The 22,676-nt window shown below is 35.3% G+C and overlaps 1 pseudogene; it reads right to left on the reverse strand.

The window, feature by feature from the left end:
• Positions 1-5,121: 5,121 nt before the first annotated feature.
• LOC114043594 lies at positions 5,122-6,143 on the reverse strand (annotated as a pseudogene).
• Between the last annotated feature and the right edge of the window lie 16,533 nt (positions 6,144-22,676).

A 22,676-nucleotide genomic window follows, 5' to 3' on the forward strand; every position in this document is an offset into this window, starting at 1 on the left:
GAATGCATTGAACTAGATGATATTCAAGATCCCTTCTAATGCAGAGAGTCTATGAATGTTGCATTTTTTCCCAATCTGATTCCTATGCAGGACAAATATGCATTGAGTAATATTTATATTTAAGCAACCCAATCTTTCACTTGTCAGAACTATCCCCATGAACAGTCTTCTAATCTGTTTACTTTTCAAATGACATCAATTCTATGGGGATAGAGTAAATACAGAACAATATTTATAAAATATTCCATTATTCGGAGTCCTGAACTGCAAAAAAAAGATGTAATTAAAATAAATCAAAGTTTACAGTGAAAAGAGAACTAATTAAATGACCAATAGAACCTAGGTCTTGCCATTTTTCTGTAAGCCTGTTTTCCACACGTGAGTTTTATCTCTAACAACATCCATAAATTATCAGATAACATTAGTCTTATGAGTTAAATCTCACAATTGACTTTCAAAGTCTAAGATGAGTGTAAGGAAGCCTTGGCTGTGGTGTAATAGTGATGTAATCATTGTGAAACAATAAAATGTGTAATAAGGGAGAAACCCTATGCAAAATTCAAGTTCTGGACTAAAGGAACAGTCAAATCAACTTTAAATGTAAACATAGAGTTTATTAGCATTGTGCAAAGTCACTGGTGGAACACTCATTCACACGAAATGGATACAAGCTGGCATGGTCTACTTCACCATCATCCTTGGGCCCCAAACTTGTTTTAGTTCTGGGAGCAAAATCACATTTTTATTCCCCTTCTTTAATTTCCATTCAGAGGGAATCAGAAAGACAGGAAGTATTTGTGGCTTTTGTAATTTCACGAAATAAACATAAAGAGAATTGGGTAAAGATTATATAATTTCATGCTATTGTAAGATTTAAAATAATAATAATATAATAAAATGATGTAGTGATAGCAGTAACAATAATATAACTATTATATAGTGCTTTAAACTTTACAAAGCACTTTAAATATGTTATCACATGTGATTGTCTCACCAACAATGAGGAGTAGATTCAATTGTCTCTATTTTACAGATGAATAAACTGAGTTGCAAAGAATTTCAATGATTTGCCCAGGGTCACATTACTAATAAGAATCTGAGACTTTTCTACCACTTTATCTAGCATGCCATTTAGCTCATCCTAAAACAAAGATATTAAACTTCTTTTTGTCATGTATGCCAGAAAAGGGCTAGATAAGGAAATAAGGGAAACCATAATGTGATTCAATTTAGATGGCAGGATTTCCATGTGATTTTGAGAGGATTTCAAAATTCATGGCAGATAAGTATACAGTGAATGATTGGGAGAAGGAAACAAACATATATTAGGCAGCTAATAGCTGCTGGGCACTGTGCCAAGCACTTTACAAATATCTTATTTGATATTCACAACAACCCTGGGAGTGAGTTGCTATTATTATTATTCCCATTTTACAGTTAAGGAAACCAGGGTAAACAGGTTAAGTGAATTGTCCAGCATCACATAGTTAGTATCTGAGGATGGATTTGAATGCAGGCCCACTATGCCTGCATTAAAATCTGACCTCAGACACTTAATAATTGGATGAACTTGGACAAGTAGCTTAATCTCTGTCTGCCTCAGTTTCCTTAACTGTATAATGGGTACATTAATAACACCTACCTCATGGAGATTTTATGAGGATAAAATTAAATAATATTTGTAATGTACTGTGCCTAGAACCTAGAACTTATTTAATATATGCCTCTTCCATTTGATTTCACTTTCGGGCCCACAGGGGCAGTTCAAAGGCATGCTAGTGACATTAGAGAAACCTTCTGATGACCATCAGAAGTAAAGAACATTTACTGGCAATCATATAGGAAGCAGATATCATTTTTAAAAGAATTAGATCATAGATTTCTCCATTTGTCATATGATGAAACTATTTCTTTCCTTCTGGTATATTTGATGTGGGGTAGTGTTGAGAGGTGTGTGTGTCTGTGTGTGTGTGTGTGTCTGTGTGTGTGTGAGGGAGGGGAATATCTGATAACTCTTCTCTGCTAATATCCACTGGGCATGTCTGTTCCCCTTCCCCCTGACCTCCAAGAAAATTAAATTGAAAGTTCAACTCTTAATGAGATTGGCTGTAGCTGTCAGGATGTTGAGATTTCAGATGTTACTAAGGAGGGGTCTAGTTACACAAGAATTCTGATGTACTGTCATTTTCAATTACATTTTGTAAAGGTTTTTTTTTTTTAATCTGTGAGATAGTATATTCCTTTAGCTTATATGAAGTTGGAAAGAAGAAAAGAATCTTGGCGGGAAGGAAGTTTCTACATAAACATAGAGTGGGAGTTCATATATTTTACACATTATAATAATTGAGTCAAGATAGAATGGAAATAGGCAGCAAAAATATTACTGAATGGGGGTGGGAGAAGAGGAAGGAGGTAGCTTAGGTATTTAGGCAAAGAGCCAAGCAGTTCTATATCTGTGCCAGAGAGAATAGTGTGTCAAAGTAGGGAAGAGTAACAGATGGAAAGCTTTGCTAGCCTGAGCCCAGACTACACCTTTGTGGTGTATGCAGATACTGATCTCTAAGTACTTCAGCTTGTCCTGCCAAAATACTAACCTTACCATATCCATTGCTCATGTAAACTCAGCAGTGATACGCTCATAGTTCTAAAGCTGGAAGCCACCTCAAAGTTTATTTATCATAGCACTCTCATTAAATATGAGAAACCCAAGGCCTAGAGGATTTAAGTGACTTGCACATACAGGCTCTTATAGGTTGTATGCAGCAAAATTGATATTTAAACTCAGGACTGGTGACTCTAAGCTTTCTTCTCCAAGTAAAATTCTCTTTACATTGTGCCATAATGAAAATAAATGCCTACCTACAATACTTATGTTAGAAAAAGGGCTTTTAATATTAAAATTAAATCTTCTTTTGTAGTTTCTACCCATTTTATTGGTTCTATCTTCTGTGATTCAAGCAGGATGAAGACTTCTTCCCAATATGAAAGCTTTTCAAATACATGAAGATAGTTGTGTGTTTCCCAAAGTCTTATCTTTCCCAGGCTCAAAATCCCCATTTTCTTCATCTCATCCTTGCATTACATGACCACAAGGTAATAGAACTTAAAACTGGAAAGGATATTGAAAATCAAAAGGTCATAGAATCATATATTTATAACTATTAGGGTCTAGAGAGGCCATCTACATCTAATTTTACAAACTAGGAAATGAAGATCCAAAGAGGCTTGCATGCCCATGGTCATCCAAGGTGCAAAGGGAAGAAGCAGGGATCTACTGTTCCAAATCTCAGTTTTCACATGGAGAAAGTATGGCCTGAATTTTAGTGACCTCCCAAAGTCACATGAGAAATAAAGAGCATATCCAAGGTTAAAATAAAGGTCCTCAAACTCCAAATCCAGTGGTCTTTCCATTCTGCCATCCTCTTTTTGCCAGAATTCTTATCTTGAATATGCTTTAGTTTGTCAATACCCTTCCAAAAATATCTTACACAGAAATAACATACTTCAGTTATGATCTGACCAGGGCAGAGGATAGTGGGATTATTTCTTCTCTGTCTAGATATTATACCTCCATTATGCCTCACTCTGATGAGGGATCATGGGATAATATAAAGAACACTGGATTTACATTCAGAAGAGAGCTGAGCTCTTGTCTTTGCTCTGATACTTATTAGCTAATTTAAGATCTCTTAGAACTTCAGTTTCTTCATGTGTAAAATATAGGCAAATATCATAGTTGCACCACCTACCTCTGAATGTTGTTCTTATTTTTAAAGCACTACTTAATAGCCATCTATTATTATTTATCTCACATCCAGAAAATAAAATTTTATATTTTCCTAAATTCTAGATTTGTTATTATTAAAATATCCTCATAAAGTGCATGAGTCACAGGGTAGGTTGTTAGACCCTTCATATATTTCTCCTCTCAAGAATTATTTATGTTTAAAGAAACTACTTTTTTGAGGCACTCATAATAAAACTTCCAAATGTCAGTCCTGAGCAGCTATTGTTAGCTCAAATTCAACTGTATTAGGGGTGTGACAAGGCTGTAGGTGACCACTTGGAAGACCAAGCCAAAGGGCATGGTCAATTGCCAATGCTTCACATGGAGACTCCAAGAGTTAGAAACTCAGTCAAATAAAGGACTTGAATTTGGAAATCATTAATCACTCCCCAAGCACAACAAAAAGAGAGAATCCTGGACAGTTAACACCATTAAAGCTACCAAAGGGGAGATTCCTTGTTAAGCTGCCCTCCCAACTTCTTCAACTGTGTTCCGGCTCTTTAATCCAAAGCCTCATAGCAAACCTAGAATTCAGACATGGAAGTTTGTTCCACCCCATGGCCATTTCTTCTAATTGTATAATTCTTCCAAGAACCTCTCTTTAAGGAGGCCATGCAGGCCAGTCATTTCTCATCTCTCTCCTCTTGACTTTCTCTATAAGACTTTCAGGCTCAGATACTTTTTCCTCCTCTGGCCTCAGACACTTACTATCTGTGTCTGTGTGACCCAGGGAAAGTTACTTAACCCTGTTTGTCTCACTTTCCTCATCTGCAAAATGAACTGGAGAAGGGAACAGCAAATCACTTGAGTATCTTTGCCATGAAAACCCCCAATGGAGTCATGAAGTGTCAGGAATAAATGAAAAATGACTGAACAACAATCTTTTTAAAAGCTCTAGTCCATCTTTTATTTTTTTTTAATTCCTAACATTAAAGAACTAAACAGAAAGGTATTAATATTCCACTCTTACATTTCAATGACAAAACCACAAAAAAATGAATCCCTCTGTCCAAAACCTAAAATAACAAAAACAAAAGACAAAAAAACCCCAAAAAACAGGGAAAAGATTATAAAATTAAATGTTTCTCAGCATTAATGGCTAAACAGAGAAAGGAATTAAAACAGTGTAATTAAAAAATTTGAGTGGACGATAAAGTTGTGTGGAAACTGAAAATTTACCAATTATTTAAAACCTATAATTGCTGACTGTTCAGAAACCACGTAGATGGATCATAAGAGCAATGAACAGCAAAAGGGTTATAGGTGAGTCTAGGTTGTCCTAGTTGCTCCTCAAAGGAAAGACTGACAATAGTTAGATGCTGGATCTAATATCGTCAGCTAATACTGGCAGCAGATTCAGTGATGGTGACCTACCTACCAGTAGATCCTTCTACTGGTTTGGCAATTTTCATCTGAGCTCCAGACATCTAATGAATGTCATTGTTTTTGGTGCGTTGATGCCAATTATGCAGACAAGTTATTTGGAATGGTGAGTTATGATAAGTAGTCTGAGCAGATGCTTCTAAATCCCAATAGCCTATCTCCTCTGGAGAGCTGGATTCAATGCTGCTCAATCTGGTGTTGCCATGAGTCATGGGAAAGTGAGACTGTTGCTTTGACAATCGGCACAGCTTGGTCAAATCTGGCTGTGGAATATCATGCTGTATGGGCCTCTATAGGTCATCCCTTCAGGTCAAGGTTGAGGCAAATGGAAGGGGTGGTGTGGGAAAAGCTCACACTGTCATGGCTTATGCTGTCCCTGTCCTGACCACCTGTGAAGATAACTGGAGAGCTGGACAGCTTAAACTGGTCATGCCCTTCGGGAGAGACTCCAACATGACCAAGCATATCTGTTTAACATACTCAATGATAGATTATTGTAGAATGCCAACAATAGTGACAGCCCACTCAATTGAGTTTGATAACATATCCCCTGCCACCTGGACTTAATCCCCTGTACTTTCTCTTATTTCCTTGATCTTGCATTCTCATTTTCCAGTGAGAAACCATATTGGCTAACAGAGGCCACAAGCCTCAGGATGACTAGGGGTTCTGCTGAAAGCTGCAATATTTTTGATAATACTGCTGATGTACTCTTCCAGTTTGTCAAAGACCATTGCAAAGGATTTGAAGTGGTGTATCCAACCAGAGTAATTATTCTCTCAAGACAATTACCTTCTGGAATGTTGGTATGTGTACCATTCTCTTCACATATCTTCTTGACCAATTCTCCATTTTTTACAATAATACTTCAACTTCCTTTTCATGTGTAAATGATGGTGATGAGAGTGACATTTAATCTACTCTAAACTACACTGGTGTCCATGTTGAACAGTGTTTTGGGGATTTGGCCTTGGTAAAGTGGTCAAGTCTTTGGTCATTTATGGGTGGTCAAGGATCAGTTAAGTAAAAAAGAGAAATAATCATTATGGCTAGAGATCGGCAAAATATGAGAAAGTACTGGAACTAGTATCAGTGTCAGCTTACAGGCAATAAAGGGTATAAGATGGTTTTTTGCCAATTTTATCATGCAAAGTCTGTGAAATCTTGACTCGAATTTTAAAGTCCTGCAATATATTCAAAGGACTCTTTGCCCAGTAAGTTGGAAGGGGCAAACAGTAGATTTGAACTGATAATTAACTCATGAAATAGGGGTGGGCATGCCTGGTTCTTTGGGTCCTCATGGAAAGACCATGATTGGCAGTGAGAAATGGGGAAGATACCACATTTTAATAACCACAGTAGTCAAAAGGGCAAAAAGCAAAAAAAAAAAAAAATACAATGACAAGCAATGAAAAGTGAGGATATAAAAGCAGGCAATGGAGGGGGGAGGGGAGATGATGAAGGGAGGTAGGCAACATGAGGAAGAGGGACAGACAGGGGATGACTCATTTATGTAAGAGTGGATTAGAGTTGGGAGCATTGAGCAGCACTGATCTTTAGGAGATGAAATAGTGTTCAGGGGGCAGGAGTTTGAGGTTTTCTTTTTATAGAGTTTTTTAGTGGGAAAACATGCCAAATCTTATCTATGGAATTTGGGGGTTAGTTAATGAATATATCCAAATAATCTCAAAATTATTTGTAAAATTTCAAAGTCATTATTTCAAAGTTATCAGCACCTTTTTTTTTAATGTTCTTTTGTTCTGGAGCTGTGGAGGTCTAGGTTTTGTCTGGAATTTCTATATCATAGAACCAAAACTCTGACAAGCATTGCCTAGATGGTTTCTTCTGATTCAGCATATGTTACTAAGATGTGAATTTTGGTTACTGTATTATATAATTTGCAAATTATGCTCTTTTGATCTTTGGAATGGTTTATACTTGACTTTTAGGTTGCCCTTTGTAATCTCACTTCCTGCTAATGCCCTTTTTACTGGCTATCCATAAAGCTTACTTACCATGTTGATTAGAAGGAGAGTGGTGGTCAGGAGGATCAGAAAAGATTCAGTTTTAATACAAGATTGATAAAATCCAGATCTTGCTTACTAGATCTGCAACCAAATCTTCCCATCTTTAAATCATAGTCTAGTGTGATGAGACGTATTCCAATAAGCTTCCTGCATCCAAATAGATGAAAATGCTTTGAAAAATTGAAGCAGAGATCAATTACCAATCACTGTACATTTTCAAAATAAGGCCTCCTTCTGTTCCCTCATGGGAAAGATCAATCAACAATAATAAAACACAACAGCTCAATATTGTCTGAGTTTATAAAGCAGATTTGTCTAAGATCCAAAGCTATTTCCTGATATTATTCCATCAGTTCTCACAGTGCATATCCAAAGAATAAGAGCTAGGTTAAAAACAAACTTGAAGCCATAGTAGTGTTATTTTTCCTGCTCATGTACTCAACCAAAGCCCTCTAATGGTCTCTATATCGGTAGCTAGAAATAATAGCTAATACTACAAATGGAATCTAGATAAATGAAGACCTCACCTTGCTAGAAAAGAGGGCCACATGTGTTATGATGAAATTTAATGGGGAGATATGCAATGTCTTACACATTTGTTACAACAATCAACTACATAAATGTAAGGTGGATTAAATGATTAATGATTAAACAAGGATTCTTGTGAAATAAGATCTTCCATTTTATTGTGCTGCAAGCTCAATTTCAATCAACAATTTGATTTGGTGGTTTAAAAAGTTATTTAATTTTCATTAAGAAAAGATCAGACATACAGAAGAAGGAGGGCAATGATGCTGGTACCCTCTTCTCTACTCAGATCAGAAATGACTTGTCATCACTTCTGGATACCACATTTTTAGAAGAACTTTGATGATCTGTAGAGATCTGCAGGAAATAAGAAAACCAAGACAAGGGGGACTAGAAACCATGTTATGTGAGTATGGATTGAAAGCCCTGGGGACTAGTAGAGGAATCCGTATATATATAGTTTATACAAGTTTATGTATCAGTATGTATGGTAGAGCATGTACAGGTTAGAGTCTATCCTTTTATTAAGGGGTTTTGTTCTATGAAGTTTGGACGTTTGGATTCAGTCAAAGGGCCTAGAGGGTCACATGTGAACTTGAGGCCCAGGTTCCCCACCCCTAGGTTAGACCTATAAATTGCTTTCCACAATAATTGTCCCCCTTCACAGAAGAGTGAGCATAACTAGGAATACAAATCATTCAACAACAGTATAAAATAAACAACTTTGAGAGACTTAAGAAATCTGATCAATATAATTCTCAATCAAAATTCCAGAGGACTAAAGATGAAGCACATTGCTAATCTTCTGATAAATAGGGGCTCCATTAGCCACCACCACACCATCCATACATAGAACCATTTACAGTAAATGGAAAAATTTTGAATGTTGTAAATAAGTTCACTTACCTTGGTAGCATACTTTCTAGGGATGCACACATTGATAATGAGGTTGACAAATGTGTTACCAGAGCCAGATTAGTGTTTGGGAGGCTCTGAAGGAAAGTATGGGAGAGAAGAGGTATTAGACTGACTACCAAACTGGAGGTCTACAGAGCCATTGTGCTGACCTAATTGTTGTATACTTGTGAGACCCGGACAGTATACCAGTGCCATGCCAGGAAACTGAATCGCTTCCATTTGAATTGTCTTAGGAAGATTCTGATAATCACCTGGTAGTATAAGATACCAGAAACTGAGGTCCTTTCTTGAACTAAACTGCCAAGCATTCAAACTCTGCTTCAGAAAGCACAACTCTGATAGGCTGGCCATATTGTTTGAATGCAAAATGTACGCTTGCCAAAAAGATTATTTTATGGAGAGCTAACACAGGGCAAACCTTCACATGGTGATCAGAAGAAGTGATACAAGGACAGTCTCAAGGTCTCTCTTAAGAACTTTGGAATTGATTGTGTGACATGGGAGATACTGTCCTCTATGAGCAAATCAGAATTGAAATAGCACAAAGGAAACATGAAAAGCACAAATTTAGAGAAAGCACCCCAAATATTCAACCTGTGGTAGAGCATTCTGAGCTTGTATTGGTCTGATCAATCACAGTTGGATACATGCAAACTTGACTCTAGCATAGCTATGTCATTTTGGTCCTCTTCAAGAATGAAGGACAACAACCAATGAGAAATAGGTGATTGATTCAAGATACTTAATGACACATACTATTTTTGGCCATGGGTGATGTAAAGATTTGGGTTTTTTTCTTTGCTTGAGTATTCAAAAATTTTTAAAGGATTTTCTTTTTTCTTTTTGTTCTTTTAAATTGGGGGCAATGGGAGAAAGAAAAAAAGAAATGTTTGTTATTAAAAAATAAAAGGAAAGTACTATGAATGTTAAACCTGGAGAAAAACAAACTTTGGATACCTGGCTTACAATATTTGAAAGTTTGTAACAGGGAAAATGGAATAAATTTGTTCTGCTCTGATGCTGGAGGAAAGAACTAAGAGTAATGGATGAAAAGTTTCAGAGAGGTAGTTCAATACACAGGGGGAAAATCTTATTAGATCTGCCATTAGTGGAATAAGCTGTCTTAGTAGATAATGATATCTTTACCACTAGAGGGCTCCCAACCAAAGCTGGATGGCCTCACATATAGAAATATTACATTTTTCTAGTTATGGATAGGGCAGATTTTATTACCTCCTAACGCCTCTCCTGGACAGAGATTTCATGATTTATGTTTCTCTGAAAACTAACAGGAACGTGGTTTATTTTCAACTAATAATTTAGTTACACTGAAAGGAATCAGGTACTCACCTCTATCTTGAAGAGCTTTGTAGGAAGTATAAAGTTTTCCATTCTCTTTCCCTTTTCATCTTCCTTCTTCCTTATTTTCTCCACCATTCTTCCCTCTTCCTTTGGCATATACAGAATCACAGAATTACAGAGTTAGAAGAAACCATAGAAGCCTTCTATTCCAACCTATACTTACGCCTAGACCATCCATGCTCACTTCTCTCCTAGCTCCACTCCTAAATCTCCAGACTTTCCTATGTTGTCTACATGGGTACCCTACCTCTCACCTTCCAAAGAAGACAGTCTTTGCAAAGGCATTGTTGAAGAAGATGGAATGATGCATAGAGAGAATAACAAGCAGCTCCAGTTGACTGAAATATAGAATACAGTGGTGAAGTAGCATGAAATCAGGAAATAACAGGTTGAGACTAGATTTTTCAGGAGTTTGAATGGCAAACAGAGAGATTTGTATTTTATCAAAGCAATAGCAGGGAGACACTGATGCTTCTTAGGGAGAAGGGTGATGTCATTGCACCTTTGCTTTAGGAGTATTAATTTTATAGTAGTGTGGAGAATTAGAGAAGGCAGAGATTGGAGACAGGGATGGCAGGAGGTTTTTGCAATAGTACAAGTAAGATGGGACAATAGCTTTAAGTGTGGGGTGCTGTCTGTATGAAGAGAGAAAATGGGGAAAATTAAAAAAAGTTCTTTGAAGATAGAATTGGATTAGGAAGAATTAGAGAAAAGTCAGAGAAGACTGAGCTTGCAAACCTGGTTAAACTGAAGGAGGATCAGTTAATCAAGAAGTATTTATTAAGCACTTACACTCTTCCAAGCTAAGCTCTGGAGATACAAAGAAAGATAATAATAGCCCTTTCTCTCATAGAGTTCATATTTTAATGTGGGATACAAAATGTAAATAACTAGTCACATACAAAATTCATAGTTAGATGAAAGGTCATTCAAAGGGGAAGGTTTTAGCAACTGAGGTTATAGGGGGAAAAGAAAGGTCTCCTGCAGAATTTGAGATTTGAGCTGAGTCCTTAATAAAATAAGGAAAACTGATAGAGGAGGAAGGAAAGCACTCCAGGAGGATACCCAAGCTCTCTGGTGGGAAAGCTAGTTCAAAGACACAGAAATAGGAAAAAGAGCGTCAAATTTGAGGGAAAGAAAGTTGATCAATGTGGCCAGACCATAGAAAGTATAGAGGTGATTAAATTGCAAGAGAAATGGGAAGAGCCCAGGTTAGGAAGAGGTTTAAATTTTAAATCCAGGATATTTTAACCTCCCATGCATATAACCTCCACAGAAATTTAAGAAGAGGATTTTTTATTTGTTTGTTTGTTTTAAGGAGAATATATATTGAATCATGTTTTTGATATGTTGAGTTAGAAATGATCATGATATTTTCATATGGAAATATCCAGCTTGCAGTTGGTGATGCAATGATCTGGCTTTAGCGGCAAGAAATGAGGTTTGGCTATGTAGATTAGGGAATAATCTGAATAAAAGTTTATTGATAAGTACAAAGAATCTTATTAAGTCATTAGGGATGAAGATATGGAAAGAAGAGAAACAAATGACAAGAAATCTTTATGGTATTTCTAGACAAAGGAAACCAAAGCAGGAGAGGTTGATGCATAATGGAAGAAGGGTGAAAGTACAGAAGGTGGCATTGAGGAGCAAGGTCTCCTCCTTCTCCTTGATATGTGTCAAGGGGAATGAGAGAAGGTGCATTAAGCACTGGGGAGGGTGAGTATGAACGTAGTATCTTCAGAGGAAAGCCACATTTCCATGCTTGAAAGAAGATAGAGAGAGAGCATGAGAGGAAGATGTATAATATTCCATCTATTAACAACAAAATAGGGCAGAGGGCACATTGGAAGAATGTAATAGAGACATTAAGCATTTACTCTCTTCCAAGCTGAACTCTAGAGATACAAAGAAAGGCAATAATAGTCCTTTCTCTCAAAGAGTTCATGTTTTAATGTGGGATATGAAATGTAAATAACTAGGCACATACAAAATTCATAGTTAGACAAAAGGTCATTTAGCAGCGAAGGTTTTAGTAGCTAAGGTTATAGAGGGAAAAGAAAGGCCTTGGGGCTGTAGTGAGGTCAATGGAAAGGAGGAAAAGGGAAGTGGTAGAATGTGTCTACCCAGACAACTTCTGAGTCTGAAGAATTCAGAGAGGAGGAAGGGAAGTTAGCTAACCCTAAAACAATAGATTGTCATACCATTTTCAGTATTCAGAACATACTGTATCTAAATTCCCAAATTGTACATTTGTGTAAGGGTCATGGATGTACAGGAGAGTTCTATGCTAATGTCAGTCTGTGGTCAGAGAGGTATGTCTGTGTGTCTTTGCTTGTTATGGATCAATTGATTCACCCAATCTCCCTTCACCAAAGGAATAGCTAGTTTCTTGTTTAAAAGTGATTTGTATTATCACTCTTTAGGGAGATAGGTTGACAGAGGAGGAATATCTGGGTCTCTTTGCTTCTGGGCCAGTCCAGGAAAGTCAAGTGGTTTGGACTTGACTATCATACAGCATCCTTCTGAGCCATGGGTCAGCCACAAATTTAATGGGCAGTCTATTTATACTTTAATGCAGGACACTGATAAAAATGTTAGCTAGAATAGGCCCCTGGAATACTGCACTGGAGGCCTTCTTCCATGGTGACCTCAAAGAGTTAATAACTACTGTGGTAGAAGAAACATTTGTTTTATCTAGGTTGAACTAGTCTCTCTTCAAAAAGGCAAGGAGGCCTTCCTAGGATATGACTGATATGAGAGACTAGGGCTTGAACCTCTGGCATTACTTCCTTATTACTTGAGAATTAAAAAGCCTAGATTAAGGGAAGTTAGTGCATTTGAAGTTTAGGAATATTTCCATTGCCACAAGGGATATCTTTCTGACCAATTCTTGCTGCCATACTGAATATGGAGTTAGAGAAAGACAGTATCTATTTTAATTAGCAATTTTATTCTTTTTAATCTCTTTTTTGGCAAGTACATTTGAATTTATTGTCCATGAGCATTTCACTGCATTTGATTCCCAGTACTGGCCTAAACTAAGACTCAAAAAAAAAAAAAAGAAAGAAACACAAACCAAAAAACCCACTTACTCTTTGGACCTAGTCATTAAAACAGTTCTAAATCAACATAATTTATTGTAGTACAACTCACCCTCATCCATCGTGTCTATGGGAATTACATGAGATATTGTGTTTTTCAACAAAATCTGAGTAAGCAATATGCACACAATTCCCTAATTTGTCATTCTAGTAATCCATCAAAAGGGAAAATAGATGAAGTTAGAGGAAACAGCATAAGAAGTAGATACAAAAGAAGAAATATGAGAGAAGAATCAAGAAAATGGTCATCAGCAAAAGATGAAGACTTGAAAAGCAATGGAGTAGCTATGAATTTGGAACAAATATCATAAGCATAATGTAACTCTCTAATAACCAGACATGACATCATAATTTTCTGGAAGGTCCCATAGTACATTATGTAGTGCTTGGTACACAATGGAACTGACAAAAAAAAACACTTGTGGATTAATTGATTTAATTGTATCTGTGATATATTTTCTTCATTATGAAGGATAACTCAGAGTTATCTAGAGGTAATTCAATTACTGTCTGTTATTTACCATGCATAAATACTAAAAAATAGAATATTAAAACTATAAAATATATACATATATCCTAAACAAAATAATGTCTATATAACTAGATATTTGGTAGAAAATAGTGACTAATACAATATCGGAACTGAAATTTGTGCTCCAGAGATTTTAAATCACTTGCTTAAAGTAACACAGGTAATAAGTGCCAAAGACAGAAATGAACCTAGCCTTCCTAACATCACATCTAGTACTCATTCCTCTAAAACATTCTGTCAAATTTCACCCACTATAGTGAGCATTACAACATCAGCCTTTCCATGAAGGCTCTCCTCTAACATATCATGCTAGCAAAGTACCTGACTCACTGAAAGTTATTCCATTAGAGAACAAACCCTGGCTGATCCTACTGAGTTTAAAAAGATTTGAGTATAAAATTAAAGGAGAGCATGTGTCTGTTGCATTATCCCAATGTAAGTTTGGAGGGGTTCATCATCAAAGCTTTAGCAATGCATTTTTTTTGTCATAACAACTCATGAAATTGGCCACTATCTGAACTGACACATAAGGAATGAATGAAATTTCCTTCTGGAATTGAAAAAAGAATAATATAAACTATATGCAATCTTCTTTTGCTAGCATCTCACAGTACCAATCTTCCCACCAATTTGAAGGCTAGCATATTTAGAAAGGTATGGGATAGGAGAAAATTAATTGTAGGGCCCTTTGAAGATATATAGATTTCAAGGAAAAAAAAACTATTCAAGATGATATAGAATCACTCCTGGAATCAAACCATGTTGAATTCAATGCTGTACTCACTAACATTTCCAATGATTTAGCACTTCTCAATGACACTTCTTTCACCATTGACCTGATCTGACTATAGTTCTCTCTCAGCTTTGATTCTCTTGACCACAACAACTTTAAAGTGTCTTGTACCCATTAAGAAAATTTTACTGCAACAGGATAAGCCGTAGCACATTTGATTTAGCTCCTATTCAGAAGAGAATCTGTTCAACTGACCTTGGCTTTTGCTCCTTTCAGCTTTGCATACAAATTGAGTTAACACTGAAAAGAAGATAATAAGCACCTTGTTGTTGCCAGCTTAGGCCATGGTTTTGATAAAGCAGTCTTACTGATATCAACCTGTCTGCCTATCAGAAACCTGACTATGATGATCTTGAGGAAAGAGAGGAAGACAGAAAAATGAAATATTGTCTTCATGTTTGAACAGAGATTTCCTCAAACTTTTTAGATTTTATTTTTTTAATGAAGTGGAAATTCATACTCCTATCTGACATACTAAGTTTTCCTTTATGCTGTAAATTAAAAAAAGTCATAGTCAATGTTACACTATGGTCTGAGAGTGCTCTGGATATGTTGCTCACAATATGGTAAATGGAAATAAGTAAGGACTTGAAATTAGAATACTTGGGTATGAATACTGTCTCATCAAGGAACTAGGTTTATATAACTGTGAAAAAGACATGTAACCTCTACGAGCCATAGATATGTCATTTGTAAAATGGAATAAAAAATACTTTCACTATTTACTTCATACTATTTAACTATGAGTATTTGTTATTACAACTGATAATGATGACAACTTCTATCATCATCACTAATCACTACCATAACATCCAGAAATGATCCAGAAATACATACATACATACATACATACATACATACATATATATATAGAAGTTGATCATGGAAGATAGTCTATGATCTGTGCTTTCCAAAATCTATTAATGTCTTTTAGGAATAAAAGTAAATATACTTTGTCTTTCAAATTTCACTTGTATGCAATATGCATAATTTCAATGTGCTAAGGATATATAACGTTTTCGGGATGAACAATCGCTCCCTTCAACCCAAGTGCATATGACTATATTTCCGTAATTCAGAAATACTCTACAGGAGCCTTTCAAAAGTTCTAGACTATTTTTCAAATAAGAGAAACACATACATAACTAGCACCAAGGACAGTTCACCCAAAACAGTGCTCTCCTCTATATGTAATTTTTTTCATCCTGTTGCTATTTATAAATTAATCTAATTCTTGGTTTATGAGGTCTAAAATTTGCCTACTTTCATTTATTTTTAAAATTAATCATAGTTATTGAGCAGTTAGCATTTATAAAATATTTTATTTGACAAATTCTTACAAACTTTGATTACTTGCAACAAACTTAGGAAATCTATTTTGAAGTCATGTTCCACATAGAAGAGAATTATTTTCTTTTTAATCTAAACCATATGGAAAATTATGAAAATGAAGAAAAGGAGAAACTATGAAACTTCTAACTTAGTTAGTCAGCCTCCTGATAAAATGTTTCCAGTGTCCCAGGGTCCCCAAATTACCCAAAATCATGCCCACATAATAAGCTATTAACCTATGGAAATTTGCAATAGAAACTACATCACAGAGGAAAGGATGACTAATATGTAGTCTATCAACCTAATAGAAGAATGGATAGAGAACAGGCCTTGCATCTAGGAAGACCTTGTTGTTTGTCTTTCATTCTCAAAGAGGACCACATCAGGGAGATGATACCATGGCATGCAAGTGAATTGGATTTAAATGAGGGAGGGCTGTGCAAAGTCACCAGAGCCTCACTTTCTTCTCTAAAGCCATCTGAGTCCAGTGGTGAGATATAGCTAGCATGAATGGAGATGGCCCTGGATGTTGGCCTTTTTAAACTAAGATCTTTAATAAGTCTCAGTTTGACTAGGGGAGCACCTATTCAGTGATTAAGGCTAAGTAAGAAAAGAGGCAGAGTGACCTCTTTGCCTAGTCAAAACAAAAAAAACAAAACAAAACAAAACAAAACAAAACAAAAAACCTGAGTTTCAAGTCAATCCCCTAACACATACTGATTTTGTAATGCTGGATGAGTCTCTTAACTTTTTGTTGTTTTAGACAATTCTGTAAGACTTTATATTGCATATATATTCCAACTCTCTAAGACTTTATATTCCACATATAGAGTGTGCTGACTTTCATCATTAAGGTGAAGTTCACCATACAGAATTTCCTTGTACCAATGAAGTTCACAGGTCCAATCCCTATCCCATTAGCATAATGAAATATAATTATAACATATGAAATTACAAACATAAAAAATACAAAGATATACCTGTGTATGGGGAAAGAAAAGAAATTTCAAATAATGCAGAGCAAAACAAAAAAAAAAACAGAATCAGTGTTAAATACACACCAACTACAATCACCTAAGCATACTTTGACAGATAAGTGTTTTTACTGATATAGATACTTCTCTCTAGTGACAGGGATAACAACAGCAATAATGAATAATAGCTGAAATTTGTATAGCACTTTAAGGTTTGCAATGTGCTTTGTATATTATTATCTCATTTTATTCTCAAAACAGCACTTTAAATTAGACAATATTATTAGCCAAATTTTGCAAATGAGGAAACTTAGATAGAGAGATTAAGTAACTTGGCCATGGTCATACAGCTAGTGAGTTACTGAGGTAGGTTTGGAACTCATATCTTCCTGATTCCAAGTCTAGCACTCTATCCACTCTATTACCTATTTGCCTAGATTGAATTATATCCATTTTATCCATGTGAAATAAAACCATAACTTAAAAATTCTCTTTTTTGAGTATGCAGTAGTTTCTTAATTGATTCTATGTTTACATTCTGTCTTTTCTCTAATCATCCTCCATTAAGTTGATAAAATAGTATTCCTAGGCCACAGGTTTTATCAAGTCAATTCTTTGCTCAAGAAGTCCCAGGAAATCCCTTTTGCCTATAGGATAAAATATAAATGCATCAGTTTGACTTTAAAGTCCTGAAGAGTCTAACTCCAGTTTGCCTTCTCCAAGATTATTGCACATTACTGTTTCTTCATGCACTCTTATTATTAGTTGTTTACTAAATAAATTCTTATTGAATGAGTTAATTCTCCCCTTAATCCTCCATGCTGAATCCATTCAATGTGCAAGGAAATATAGCCTTACTCAATATGTTTTGGTACTATGTGGATAAGAATTGAACACAGGGGCTATCTCTCAGTTATACCTCACCCTTGACTTGTGAACAGCCTAGCAACTTTATTTACCATACATTTCTCTCTGACAGCATCTTTTATGCCATATCCATTGTACAATTCACAGTTAGTAATAAGTTGTAGTATGTTAATGATCTTATGGTTTACTTTGACAATCCTAGACAATTAAATTTATAATTAATTTAACATTTAATATAGTTAATTATTAAATACAAATTTTAAATATGAGGAAGGAGCAAGAGGAGGAGAAGAAATAAGAATGAGATGACACTAAAACAAAACTAATATTTCATAACACACCAAGCAATTTTTGGAAGATGACACTAGATGGAAGAAATGGATTTTGAAGTTGGATTTTAAAGACAAACACACATATGCACTATTCATGGAGCTGTTAGTTCACCCAATCATTCTGGAAATCAATTTGGAAATGTCCTTTGACCCAAAATTCCTAGACAAAAACATATGTGTCTTTTTTAGCGACAAAATTAAAGTTCATCTAGTAGGAGATAACTAATTAAATTGTTGTACGTGAAAAGAGTGTAATAGTAATTGCACCCAAATTAAGAGTGAAAATGAAGAGTACTGAAAGCCATGAAAAGATGTGTATAAACTGATATAAAGTAAAATAAGCATAAGAAGAAAATTGATATACCTGAGTACTACAAATATGTGAATGGAAGAGAAACAATACAATTTAAACTAACCTCTATTACATATTAATGTCCATATTTACCCCCACTGAAAAAATATAAGGTCGTAACTCCACCATCTCTTTGCAGATGTGGAAAAGAAGAACAATGAGTAAGGAACACTGGATATGATGCCAGATTTGGTCAATGTGTTGGTTAGTCTTCAGGAATTATGAATATTTCTCTCTCCCCACCCCCAACTTTCATTATAAAGGATAGCTCTCCAGAAAATACAGGTGATGCAAAAAGCAAAAATACTATTTTTAAAGTAATGAATTATAACCTACTCACATCTACTATACAGTTCTTCATTTTACTCTGGTGTACTTGGGAGTTCTAATTCCTGAGAAATTGGCATTATATGCCTCATGGTTATAGAAAATAAACAGAAAAAAATATTCTTAATCAACCAAACAAACAGCAGGTTGTTTTACAGGGGGTCCTAGGGAGAATTTTTGGAAATAAAATAGAGATCTTTACATTCACTAACCATGTTTAACACAATTATAAATGTTATCCAGCACACAGTCCAAGTGGAAGAGTAGTTCTTTATAAATGGTGAGGTCCACTAGATGCTGCTTTTTTGTAAATGACATTTTGCTGATGGCATCATGTCCTGGAACATTGTAGGGAGTCTCAGATAAGATCAATAAGCACTCAAAACTCTCTACATTAGAAAAACAAGGAGAAATTTAAAATGTCTATCATTTATATAATGATGTTTAGGTATATGGAGAACCCAGGTAGTTGGTTCAACAAGACCTATGTGTTGGATGGACAGTGGTGGAAATCAAAGATTGAAGAGGGGATAGCATGAATGATAAAAGCTACTGAGAGGCTATTAGAGTGTTCCAAGCAAAAAAAAAAATGCAATGAGGATATGGAGTAGGGTATTAGTGTGAATTCAGAAATGCAAATAATTATGAAACATTCTTTAGAAGTATGAAGATACTGACCAATTGACTGAGCAGGGGTATAATTCCAAAATCTCTTGACATAAACTCAGGTCAAAATTAGATTCAAAGAAAAAATCATTAGGATCAAAAATGCTAGGCTTAAAGTTGTGGGAGATCATCTAGGAAAAGTCTCACCTTTTACAAATGTGGAAATTGGGCTTTAGAGGATTTAAATGACTTGCCTAAGGTCATACCAGTAGTAAAGGATAGGATGAAATTGAGACCCATGTTCTCTGGCTCCAGATCCAGTGGCCTTTCGATTATTCAATATTGACTTCTAGCATTTTGGATAGATTCCTTGTGGAACATTGTTGTTGTTGTTGTTGTTTTTGGGGGGAGGGAGGACAGACAAGAGTTAGAAAGGATTAGTAGATGCAAATAGAGTGCATACATCAGGGAGATCATAGATCTACTTAAAAACACAAATAATTAAATGTTTAACCTATGCATGATACCATTCACATACAATGATGCTATCATAAGTAAATGTGGACTGAGAAAGAAAGAGAAACTAAGAAAGGAAACAAAGTTCTCTTGAGGAGCATGTGTTTTCCAATTTGGCTGAACAAAGACAGATTTTTCTGGAAATTTGCTTTATAAAATGTTTACTACTAGAATCGTGTTTAGTAACAATGCAGTGTTTGCATTCTCCCAAATTTTGCCCAGAGATATAGGACCTCCTCACTTAAAACTATATTAAATGCTTTCAAAATATCCACTAAATTGATAATATAACCTTTATTGTATGCACGTATGTATGTATGTATACATGTGCAAATATATGTATTTTTGTATATGCCTGAAATAATGAATACATATATAGATGTATAATGAATACATATATAGATTTTTTTTATTAAAAATCATTTGTGATCCCTTCAAAATAGTTACCGTGACAACCTAGACACTTTTTTGCAATTATGCCATTGCTTAAACCATTTCTAGATCTCTTTTTTTGTAATTTTCTCCAGAGTTTGAATAAACAAAATTAAACTTTTATTTCAAGCTGGATTGGTGAGTAATGTCCAGGACAAATACTTCTCATAGTCACTAATCTTGACTGGAAATATCCTCTGGCTACTTCTAAAAATGAAAGACCCTCTAAAATAATGATTTATATATAAAAGGGACATTCAAAAGAATGAGGAATGAGTTCTGAAGGCAGTTCCTGAATATACAAAAACATTTTGAGCAATTGAATAAATATATTTTGTCTTTGGAATAGTTATATGTCATGTAAAGACTTTATTGAGATATTTAAGCTATACATTTTTAAGTAGAATACAATTTAGTACCACCACAGCAAAAGAAACCCTTTAAAATTAATGCTGAATATTATGAAACACTTATTTTTTGTTATGGAGGTGGCTGAAGTGGCTATAAAATATTATGGAGTATATTATCAGATGGATATTGTTTTGGTTAATGTTGTTTAGGCTTCTGCTGGACCTAGCTTGACCTGGTTTTAGATTGTTGAATTTTCAGTGTGAGCATTAACACCATGAAAAGTAAATCAGAGCTTAATTCTTGTTTTATACACTAGACGTAAGAAAGTGATGGATAAAATGCTCATAATGAAAATTAAACTGAAAGGGAATTCTGTAGATACATTTTTTTTTCTCCTGGAGATCTAGTTGTTAAACATTTACCAGCACATCTCTGCCTTATTTAACTTTTTTTTTTCAGCATTAGAAGTAAGAATTCAGTGGTGATGGAGCAGATTTTATCTGGAAATTACTATGATGCAAAAATGTAACAAGAAGATGTTTCAAAAATAAATAAAAATAAAATCACCATTGACTTCCCTTGTTCTGGCTTATCACCTGCATGTAGCTTCCTGAAATGAGCAGAATGGTTGCCTGACACTATAAAAGCTCAATTTGTAGTCACTTATTTTATTTCTATATTACTTTGAGGGGGGAAGAAGAAATACTGCTGAACTGTGGCCAGAAAAATCTAGAAATACAAGGTAATTCTTTGAGTATGGCATGAGGCAGGGGAGGTGAGAGCAAAGAAGGCATCACACTCATTAGAGATAGCATGCATCACAAAGAATGTTTATTTGGCATCCGAGTTCTGTACACATCAGTCAAGGCATTTTCCTGTTTGACAGCTTGTCCCTAATTAACTGCTTATCCTAATTAATAGATTAATTAAGTAAAACATGAACAGTTCCAACTGTAAAAAGTGAGGGTTTCAGTATTTTATCATTATTTCATTAGAATTTAAGGCAATTTAATTTTTAATATTTTAAAAAATCCATTATTTATTTATTTTAGACATTCTTTTTAAATTTTGAGTTCCAAATTCTCTCCCTACCTCCTCTTCTCTTCCCTACTTACTGAGAAGGCAAACAATATAATATCAATTATACATGTGAAATCATGCAGAACCTATTTGTAGATTAGCCATATTGCCAAAAATCAAGGAAAATAAAGAAAATGAGAAACATACCTCAATTTGTACTCAGAGTTTGTCAGTTTTCTCTCTGGACATAGATAGCATGTTTTCATGATGGGTCCTTTGAAATTGTCATGGATCACTGTATTGATCAGAGTAGCCAAGTCTTTCACAGTTGATAGTCAATGCAACATGGCTGTTACTTTGCACAATGACATCTTGCTTCTTCTCATTTCACTTTGCATCAGTTTATGCAAATTTTTCCATGTTTTGCTGAAACCATTTCCTAGATATTTCCCATAGCCTAATAGTATTCCATCACAATCATATGCCACAAGTTGTTCAGCCATTCCCCAATTGATGAGCATCCTCTTGATTTCCAATTCTTTGCCATCACGAAAAAGAGCAGCTATAAATATTTTTGTACATATAGGACTTTGCCCTTGTTCTTTGATCTCTTTGAGAAATAGACCTAGTAGTGGTATTGCTGGGCAATAGGGTATACACAGTTTTTAGGTATGATTCCCTTTGGGTATAGTTCCAAATTATTTTCCATATTGGTTAGACAAGTTTACAACTACCAGCAGTTCATTAGCATATCTACATTAGTGTACCTGGGATGTAGGGTTTGTTCAGGGAAAACTAGTACCTCTGGTGTGAAGGCTGCTGAGCCCTTTTCAGGGATGCTTTCCACTGTTAGGGTCCACCTGATCCACCTAACTCTCACCTGTGTCTTCAAGAAGCTATAGCATGCAAACCCTGGTAAACTGTTTCAGCAGATAGGCTAAACCAAGTTAAAGGTACTGAGGGGTCTCAGTCCCATTAGTGAATTAGAAGGGTGTCTAACCCAAACATATGAAGACTTCTCCTGGTGGAATGGGTGGATAAGAACACTTTGTTCCAACGGCCATGAAAGCAGGTGAAGCAGGTACTGTGTAGCACTTGGAACTTAGTTAGACATTGAAGGCGCCAAGGTAATC

This window comes from Vombatus ursinus, unplaced genomic scaffold (assembly GCF_900497805.2).
Source record: "Vombatus ursinus unplaced genomic scaffold, bare-nosed wombat genome assembly UNPS02014770.1, whole genome shotgun sequence".
Taxonomy (NCBI): Eukaryota; Metazoa; Chordata; class Mammalia; order Diprotodontia; family Vombatidae; genus Vombatus; species Vombatus ursinus.